General features: G+C 50.2%; 1 long non-coding RNA gene across 1 annotated transcript; it reads right to left on the reverse strand.

Annotated features, from left to right (window-relative positions):
- Positions 1–891: 891 nt before the first annotated feature.
- LOC142069555 (uncharacterized) lies at positions 892–6029 on the reverse strand. Its single transcript, XR_012665438.1, has 3 exons — positions 5908–6029; positions 1610–1706; positions 892–987 (listed from the first exon to the last, which is right to left on the reverse strand). It is a non-coding gene; the product is annotated as an uncharacterized LOC142069555 (long non-coding RNA).
- Between the last annotated feature and the right edge of the window lie 3834 nt (positions 6030–9863).

The raw sequence follows: 9863 nt of genomic DNA on the forward strand, positions 1-9863 counted from the left end.
ACTTTGGGTGATTTGGGGTTGCTGGACTCAAGAACCAAAGGGAAAGGGCATGCCCCAATTTGCTTGGGGTGGGGTTTTTTTGCTCATGGGTTGTGTTATGAATCCTGTTGGTGGTGTTTCCCCAACATAATACCACATTGTTTCTCTCTGTTATTAAAAGGCTTTTTGCTACACTCAGACTATGTGCCTGCGAGAGGGGAAGTATTGCCTCTGGGAGGCGCCCAGCGGGGGTGGTATATATTTGTCCCAGGTCACTGGGTGGGGGCTCGAGCCGGTTTTGCATTGTGTTATTGGAATGGATCCCCTAGATACTGAACCCGGCCCTTGTTGCTGCCAACTCTGATGGGCAGAAAGGTTACATGAGGAAGGCTGGTGAAGGAGAAGCTTAAAGACGCTCAGCAGGAAGTAGTCCAGGGAAGAGAGCAGTAAGACTGGTAAAAACCCAGAACTTAACTTCTTGCCATCGGGCCTGGGACTGGAACCCAGAGTAGAGGGCGAGCCTGGTTCCCCTGGTGTTGTTTGGGGCAGTGTCAGGGACTGCCTGAGTTTCTGTGGGAGTGACGCAGTCAGGGCAGCGGGTCCAAACCACAGGAGACCTAGCAGAAAAACAACAAAGAAACAGGTCACACATTTCTTCTGTGTTTTACTAAGGTCTTGGCTACACTTGCACATTATACCGCAATAAAGCCTCCCAGAGCGCTCTACCTCACTCCCCACCCACGCTGGCAAGGCACGTAGAGCGCTCGGACTCCCTGGCTAGAGCGCTGCTGGTCTCCACCTCCCGGAGAGGGATAAGGTTTGCTGCACATTGGGTGAGACGCTGCAGTGTCAGTGTGAACGAGGAGTTACCGTACAGCGCTCTGACTGACCTCCGGAAACGTCCCATCATCCCCTTCAATCAAGTGGCCTCTCTTCTCATTGTTGTGAAATCGGCAGGAATGCAGAAGTGCCCTTTCAAAGCTCCGTTTCAGACAGCCGGCTGCTTATCTGGTCCAAGAAAAAACGAACAGTTACTGTTTCCTTTGAGTGAGTGAGAGGGGGGTCTGGACTTACAAGACAGCATACTGACATGCTCTCAGCACTCCAAAAACCCACTCTCTCTCCCCCCACATACACCCAACACACTCCACCCCACCCACTTCCTATTTGAAAAGCATGTTGCAGCCACTTGAATGCTGGGATAGCTGTCCACAATGCACCGCTCCCAGTGCGGCTGCAAGTGCCGCAAATGTGGCCACACCACTTCGCTGTCAGCTGTCAGTGTGGACAGGCCGCAGCACTTTCCCTACTGCGCTCTCCGAAGGCTGGTTTAACCCAAAGCGCTCTACAACTGCAAGTGTAGCCATGCCCTCAATGGCAGTTATTGTGGTTCTTGATTCCAACTCTCCAAGGCTCTAAGGGCTTGGCTACACTTATATTTTATAGTGCTCTAAATTGCTGGCTCAGGGGGGTGGAAAATCACCCCCCTGAGCACAGCAAGTCAGAGCACTTTAAAGTGCTAATGTAGACAGTCTCCAGGCGGGGAGCTAATCCCCTCATGGATGTGGATTACCAGGAGTGCTCCGACAACAGCGCTTTGAAATGTCCAGTGTAGCCATGCCCTAAATACCTGGGAGGGAGCACATGCACTGGAATGCCTTTGCTGAGTGTGACTGCATGTCAAGAATGGCTCTTTACTCCTGGCCAAGATAGCTTGTTACCAGAACCTGCAAAATAGATATTGCGGGTTAAATAATGAGCCTGGCTTGGGAAATGAGCGGATAGCTGCTGAGAGGGTTTTTTGCTGCCAAATGCACCCCCAGGGTTACTTTTATCCCTGTGTGATTTCTTTGTAACTAATCTGCTAAAAACTTTATTCCTTGCCTGGTATTTCAGGGCAAGGTCAGTGTTAATGCTCCGACACAGCATCACAAGGGCATCTGAGTGCTGATTTGATATGAAAATATTTCATTAGCACAGGAATGCCTCTGAATCAGGACTAATGCCAGAGCTTAGAGCAATTGTGGCAGCTAATAAAATGTGGCTCCTTGTTAACAGGGAGACTTTGCCACTGTGTCTTTAAATGAGAGATTTTTCTTGTTCTATTATTGACATTTTCAGCCATGTGTGAGGCTACAAACTCACTGCACTGAATACAGAAACAATTGCATTTCTAAGTAGCATGCAGGAAGGCCTGGCTTTAACCCAGCTTGCCTGCCACAGGCTGGCAGGATTAACCTCCTCCAAGCCTGGGACTTCGTTCAAGAGTTGAGCTCTGCTCAGATGAAGGGGTTGCAGAACGGTTTGCTCAGGTCTGGGATGACAATGGAAAAGGTGCATAGACTCCCCTGGAATAGCCAGGCGTTAGCTTACAGCTTATAGCTGCCTGTGTCAAGGCTCTCTTCCCAGGCTGGTTTCCCATCATGGCTTCTTCGGCCTCTGGAATGAGTGACTCATGATCATGCCCAGAAGGGGGGCTGGAGTCTGAAACTTGAAGCCAAATCCTGGCCTTCCACCTTTAAACACAGCAGCTTTGATCTGAAAATGGGACTCTTTGAAGAGCAATTCAATAGCAGGAAAGACGGTTTTGTTTCTACTAGACCACGGAGACACGAGTCTCTCATGGAAGTGCAGCCAGGGTAATGAGCCATGCCTGGCGGCTGAACCTGTGTTAACCTGATCACCCGAAACTTGAGGCCTGGCAGTAGCAGTCCTGAAGCAGCATGCTTGGTGGCCCACCCCTGGCAGACACAGCAAGAGTTTCCAGTAAGCACCACCTGGAGAAACCAGCCTAGAAAAACATTCCCAAAACAGGTTCCAGAGTAGCAGCCGTGTTAGTCTGTATCCACAAAAAGAAAAGGAGGACTTGTGGCACCTTAGAAACTAACCAATTTATTTGAGCATAAGCTTTCATGAGCTACAGCTCACTTCATCGGATGCATTCAGTGGAAAATACAGTGGGGAGATTTATATACACAGAGAACATGAAACAATGGGCGTTACCATACACATGGTAACGAGATTGATCAGGTAAGGTGAGCTATTACCAGCAGGAGAGCGGGGTGAGGGGTGAGGGGAGAAAACCTTTTGTAGTGATAATCAAGATGGGCCATTTCCAGCAGTTGACAAGAACACCTGAAGAACAGCGGGGTGGGGGGTGGGGAATAAACATGGGGAAATAGTTTTACTTTGTGTAATGACCCATCCACTCCCAGTCTTTATTCAAGCCTAAGTTAATTGTATCCAGTTTGCAAATTAATTCCAATTCAGCAGTCTCTCGTTGGAGTCTGTTTTTGAAGTTTTTTTGTTGAAGAATTGCCACTTGTAGGTCTGTAATCGAGTGACCAAAGAGATTGAAGTGTTCTCCGACTGGTTTTTGAATGTTATAATTCTTGACGTCTGATTTGTCAGTCTCTACGTAAAAGAATAAATGGACACAAATCAGACGTCAAGAATTATAACATTCAAAAACCAGTCGGAGAACACTTCAATCTCTTTGGTCACTCGATTACAGACCTACAAGTGGCAATTCTTCAACAAAAAAACTTCAAAAACAGACTCCAACGAGAGACTGCTGAATTGGAATTAATTTGCAAACTGGATACAATTAACTTAGGCTTGAATAAAGATTGGGAGTGGATGGGTCATTACACAAAGTAAAACTATTTCCCCATGTTTAATCCCCACCCCCCACCCCGCTGTTCTTCAGACGTTCTTGTCAACTTCTGGAAATGGCCCACGGCTCTCCTGCTGGTAATAGCTCACCTTACCTGATCAATCTCATTACAGTGTGTATGGTAACACCCATTGTTTCATGTTCTCTGTGTATATAAATCTCCCCACTGTATTTTCCACTGAATGCATCCAATGAAGTGAGCTGTAGCTCACGAAAGCTTAAACTCAAATAAATTGGTTAGTCTCTAAGTCCTCCTTTTCTTATTCCCAAAACAGACAAGGAAACATCCACTGGGAACACATTACAGGGCAGAGGGACGGACCCCAGGGTGTAGAAGTGGGGTGCCAGGGAGCTGGAGAGGGGTATCCACTGGAGGAAAAAGAGAGTCAGTGGGCAGCCATGCTGCCCAGTCCTGATCCTCAGGCCTGTATCCCCCATGCCCACATCCCTACTCTGATATCCCACCCACAAACAATCCCCTCCTTTTACATCCCCTGCTACCACCACTGCTGCTCCGTGCCTCGTCCTTTCCCATCGCCTTTCCATGCCCCACAACCCCGACTGTCCCATCCCACACTGCTCACCGCTTCCTTTAAAAAACACGGAAACTCCACCCACCAAAACTCTATGATCTTAGAGTTCGGCTTCTTCAAACGCATTTCAGCTGCTAAAAATCAAGGAAACCACCTGCTAAGATAATATTAACATCCTCCCAGCACCACAATACTCGGACACAAACATTCTCCCAGGCTCCACAACAGAGTCCCTTTCAGTTCTAATCTAGAACCACACACAACACACCCATGCGCTCACATGCAGAACTCCTGCTCCAGCACACACACACACCCCCGCACAGATACCCCTACTGATGTGTCTGTTGGGAAGATATCTGAGGCTGGCAGGTTTAGCATTTGGGCACTGGCTGTTTCCCAGCTCTGTTCACTTGTGCATGCTCCAGCCTGCCACTGAGCGTTGGGTGCCCTGAACTCCAGCCTGGCACTCCCAGGAGCAGCCCGCAGGCAGCATGGTAGGGAAGGGTGTGCTCCAATGAATAGGAAGCAAGTAGCAGCAGGGTGCTGGAGAGCTGCATAGAGGCTCATCACTTAGGAATCAGTTCTGCACCCCCTTCTCACGCTGATGGCCCAGTCAGGGAGGGGGAGTCTCTCAAGTCACAGCAAGGGGCAAGGCCTGACTTGCCAGCACACTGGTCCAGACACAAGTGCTTAGATGCCTCATGAGGTTCAATTCCGCCAGTCTGTGGCTTTTTAGCCTAGCTCCCACTGTTGGCTACGGAGGTGCTCTGGGGCCGGACAACACCCCTTCCACAGCAGCGCCACAACAGAGCGTGGCTGCAGGTGGCAGGTGGAAATGGCTCACCCACAAGAGCAGTCTGTGTTTGGTCACCCCACACGTCAGCAGGTGCTGCAAAGAGCTTGTCGCTAAGATAAGCGGGCCCCTGGCCGCAGAGTTGCATTCTCAGCCCCACTGCTTGCTACACGGCCATCACGCCCAATGACCTTCAGCCGGGCCCTGCTGCCCGCAGCGCCTCCCCACCATCGGGTCACGTCTTGTCCAGACAAAGGCTGTGTTGGCAACTTGCCAGGAGCCTCTAGGCAGCACCAAATTTGCAACTAATGGAGCCTAAATCTTCAATGAAAGAGTGAAGCCAACAAAGATGACAGGCCCCAGAATGCAGCAGAGCTGGGATGCTGAGATCAAGATGGAGTAGAGTCTGCTGGGATACGCAGGGCCTCCTTCTCATCCTGGACGTACACTGCGGTAACCCCATGGGCTTGGCTGGAATTACTCTTGCTCCTGGACGCTGCTGTGAGGGGAGGAGCTGAGCCAGGGCCGGTGCAAGGAGGTTTCACACCCTAGGCAAAACTTCCACCTTGGACCGCCCCCGCGGCAGCTCCCCGTACCCCCTCCTCCCTGAGGCGCCCCCCCGCAGCAGCTCCCCGCAGCCTCCTCCCTCCCCTTGGCCCGGGGAGCCGCGTGCAGCAGCTCCCCACCCCAGCTCACCTCTGCTCCGCCTACTCCCCAAGCACGCCCCGCCTTCTCCAGCCTCCCAGGCTTGCGGCACCAATCAGCTGTTTGGCGCACAAGCCTGGGAGGGAGAGAAGCAGAGCGGGGCGGTGCTCAGGGGAGGAGGCGGAGCAGAGGTGAGCTGGGACGGGAGCGGTTCCCTGTGCGCCGCCCCCCCCATTACTTGCTGCAGGCGGCCCTCCCTGCGCCCCCCTGCCCCAACTCACCTCCGCTCCACCGCCGCCCCCAACCCCCTGGCGCCCTAGGCGACCGCCTAGTTCACCTAGTGGTTGCACCGGCCCTGAGCTGAGCTCCAGTTCCCACAGACTTTGGAAGCCCTCGTTGCTATGGATAAGAGTGGCCACAGGTTGAATGTTTAAACTCACACAGGCCCCATTGGCCACCCCCTGGGGGCTGTCTCAGGCGTCTTTGATGTTTTCTACTAGAAGCCTGAAAAGCACTTGCTGAAATGCACTGGCCCAGCTTAGCCTCTGGATCCAGCCACCAGCATGATTCAAAGGGAGGAATTTTAATTGCCTGCGTCATAAACACAGGTGGTAAATAGTTGCTTGGAGCCCAGTTGCAGCTAGCAGGAACTCCCCAGCATCATTGCTGGGGCCTTGAGAGCGAGTCACTGCAAAGCCCGGTTACAGACTGGGGTGTGATCTAAGGGAATGTTCCCTCCCAAATGTTTGGTCAACATCTTCATGCCAGCCCTGTTTGTCTTTCTGAACCAAGCTGTTTTGTCCACACACTTGGCCTGAGGTCTAGTCTTACATTTAATTCTTTTGGAGTGTGGGTAGGAGTCCTTTTAAATGTGAGCCCTCTAGCGGGCCTCCCTGGGTTCTGTGCTGTAGAAGGTGCCAAAGGAGCAGTGTTGTGCAGAGTTGGCAAACACCGTTACTGAGACCCCACTGTGTCCGTGTGGTTCCTCAGTATTCGTATTGTTGTGTAAAGAGCAAACGCCATGAGCTCCTTGCCCTGAATGGGGATCTGCTCCCTCTCTCATGTAGATCCTCACTGGGATAGACTGAATTTGATTAATGGCACATGAATTATGAAAACTCACTGAAAAATGTCATGATGATCGAGCAAGGCAGCGGAGCTGAAAAGCTATTTAGAAGAAGCTGTTAGGTTCTGTCAGGGAGGGTGAGAGTCAGAGAAAGTGAAGTTAATCTAAAGTCTTTTTCCCCTAATCCCTTGCATGTTTCTCTTCTCTGTGTTCTCTTGAGACCCGAGGCAGTTCCAGATTTAAGAGTTTATTTTACTCACGTAAATAAACCAAAGTCGTTTAAGGCGTGCTCTGGAGCCTCTCACCCTTGTCTGTGGAACCACCAGTCCCGGAGAGGGTGCTGTGCTGCAGTCTGGGGGCAGTGGGGGCCCGGAGCCCTGCTCACTAGAGCTGCTCCCAGGAGGAAAGGACGTCTCACAAGTAGCAGAGTCGTCCTCTGCTCACAGCTAAGGAGCGCCTGCAGCCAAGACTGGTCTCAAATCCTAAAGCAACAATGGTTAGACCAGATTGTGATTGCAGCCCCAGCCTGGAGCAAGGGTCGCTATGCGACTGTACCACCCGGAAACACTGGGGCTCAGTCACCACCCTGGCTTCCTCCTTGCTCCTGAGGGGCTGTTATTTACTCTGGTCTAGACCAGCAGTAATTTACTACCCACATGCCCTGTACTAGCTCAGCTCCCCGGCCTGTGAATGAGCATCTGCCCCTTCCCTGCTCACTGGCTCCACATTGAGCAGCCTGCTGTCCTCCCACACCTGGACCCCAAAATTCTGGGTTGCCAGCATGGGGATGAAAGGGCAATTCTCATTCCCTCTGCAGACAGTCTTCCCCACGGCCTGTGGACTCCCTCCTGCTCATTAAGGTCTAGGTGGGTGTCAAAGGGTGTGGCTGCCCTGTGGCACCCCCTGCTGGCCAAGCATGGCTCTGCAGCACCCTGCCTCAATTTCCCCTTCACAGGTTGCCAGGAAATATCCAGAAAGACTTGTATCCAATCACAAACCCCTTTCTTGGGGACTGGTTTATGAATATAAAATAACCCCCAAGTAAAGTCAAACCCAAAACAAAGTCTCACTCTCCCCCTGAGCGCAGTGAGGGTTGCCAGCCCTCCAGGATTGTCCTGGAGTCTCTGGGAATTAAAGATCAATCTCTAATTAAAGATTGTGTCATGTGATGAAACCTCCAGGAATACATTCAACCAGAAATGGCAACCCTGGCGCAGACCCTGCTCCCTGAGACCTGCCCAGCTCTAAGCTTCTCTGCTAGGCATAATTTCCAGCCCTCCCAGGCTCTGCTCAGTATCTCTTCTTTGTGGTCAGGGGGTTGTACTCGTCTCCTTCTTAGGCCTGGGTGTCTGGACTCTCAGCCATTCCTCCTGGATTCATAGACTCCAAGGCCAGAAGGGAACATTATGATCACCTAGTCTGACCTCCTGTACAGCACAGGCCAGAGACCTGCCCCACAACAACCTCTAGAGCAGAGCCTTTAGAAAACCAGCCAATCTGGAGTTAAACATATCCGGTGATGGAGAATCCACCACGATGCTTAGTAAGCTGTTCCAATGGTTAGTTACCCTCCCTCTCAAAAGTGCACCTCATTTCCAGTCTGAATTTGTCTAGCTTCAACTTCCAGCCACTGGGTCACATTAGAATGTCCTCTGCTAGACTGAAGGGCCCTTTATTAAATATTTATTCACCATGTAGATACTTATAGACTGAAATCAAGTCACCCCCAGCTAAACAGATAGACTCAAGGAGCTCAATCACTATCAGGCAGGTTTTCTAATCCTTCAGTCATTCTTGTGGCTCTTCTCTGAACCCTCTCCAATTTATCAACATTCTTCCTGAAATATGGGCACCAGAACTGGACAGAGGATTCTAGCCGCGGTCACACCAGTGCCACATACAGAGGTAAAATAACCTCTCGACTCCTACTTGAGATTCCCCTGTTCATGCTTCCCAGGATTGCATCGGTCCATTTGACCACAGCATCACATTGGGAGCTCATGTTCAGCTAATTACCCACCACAATCCCCCATCATTTTCAGAGCCTCTGCTTCCCAGGATAGGCCTGTAAGTACGGTGTGCGTTCTTTGTTCCTCCTGCAGCTTCCCTGGCTGATTCCTTCAGGAACCCTTTCAGCAGCTCTCCCCAGCTCTGCAGCTGCTCTTCCCACGTCCACAAAGGGACTTTTGCCACCACCATGGCTATGCTATATTTTTAGTGCAATAATTTGATCAAAGCTAGCAGCAGTATGCCTGCTCAAGCTGGAAATTACAACCTCCTGCTCCAGTGTAGATGTGCCCACAGGATGGAAGAATCCAGCCCTAGGAAATGTCTGAAAATGGTTTTCATACATGGCTTCCCAATCCCTCTCTTCTAACTGAACTTGAAACACAGCTTGTTTAATCCAAGCCGAGCTCTATTCCACATCCTTTTCCAAAAGCAAAGTCAAGATTTCCTGAAAGGAGCAAATTAATCACTGTAGATACGGAAAGTGAATGTCATAGCCCTTTTCTCTCTGGAAATGGTCTGAAGCCCACACCTGCCACTGTGACTGTATCTGTTGTTCCAAGGATTTCTGGAAGAGCTTGGACAAACTATGTTCAGACTATGGAGTTGTCACAAGTTCTTTGCTTTTCCCTGTTCATTATTCATGGTGTGTGATTGGTTTGGCATTGTTTCCACTCCTGGGCAGAATGACTGAAACTTTAAAACAAAAGAATAACAGCTGATGAACAGCAACTAGTGAATGAAGGAGAGTGCACTTCCCAGTCAAGTTTGGACAAATATTTATTCCTCTTACAATTTATTGGGATCTGTGAACAATGACATGTCCCAGCCTTTCTGCAATAAGGGAGCACAGGGTGGTGAGCCCCTCCCTTGTTCTTCCTATTTGTTTGTACAGCACCTACCACATGGTGGGTATTACCAGACAGAAATAACAGATAACAATAGTGCTACACAGCGGTCATCCAAGTACAAGAAAAAGACACCCTGTTGGATCAAAGTGATCCAAACTCTCCACTCTTATTAATACAAGTATTTATGGATTAGTTTTGTAACTAATCTACCATCTCTGTGCTGAACATGATGGTTCTGATGTGATCTGCATGTTCTAACTAACCATCTGTTTGCCAAACAGCCATGTTGGAAAACCAATTCCCTACATAGCTC

This window comes from Caretta caretta, chromosome 18, assembly GCF_965140235.1.
Source record: "Caretta caretta isolate rCarCar2 chromosome 18, rCarCar1.hap1, whole genome shotgun sequence".
Classification (NCBI taxonomy): domain Eukaryota; kingdom Metazoa; phylum Chordata; order Testudines; family Cheloniidae; genus Caretta; species Caretta caretta.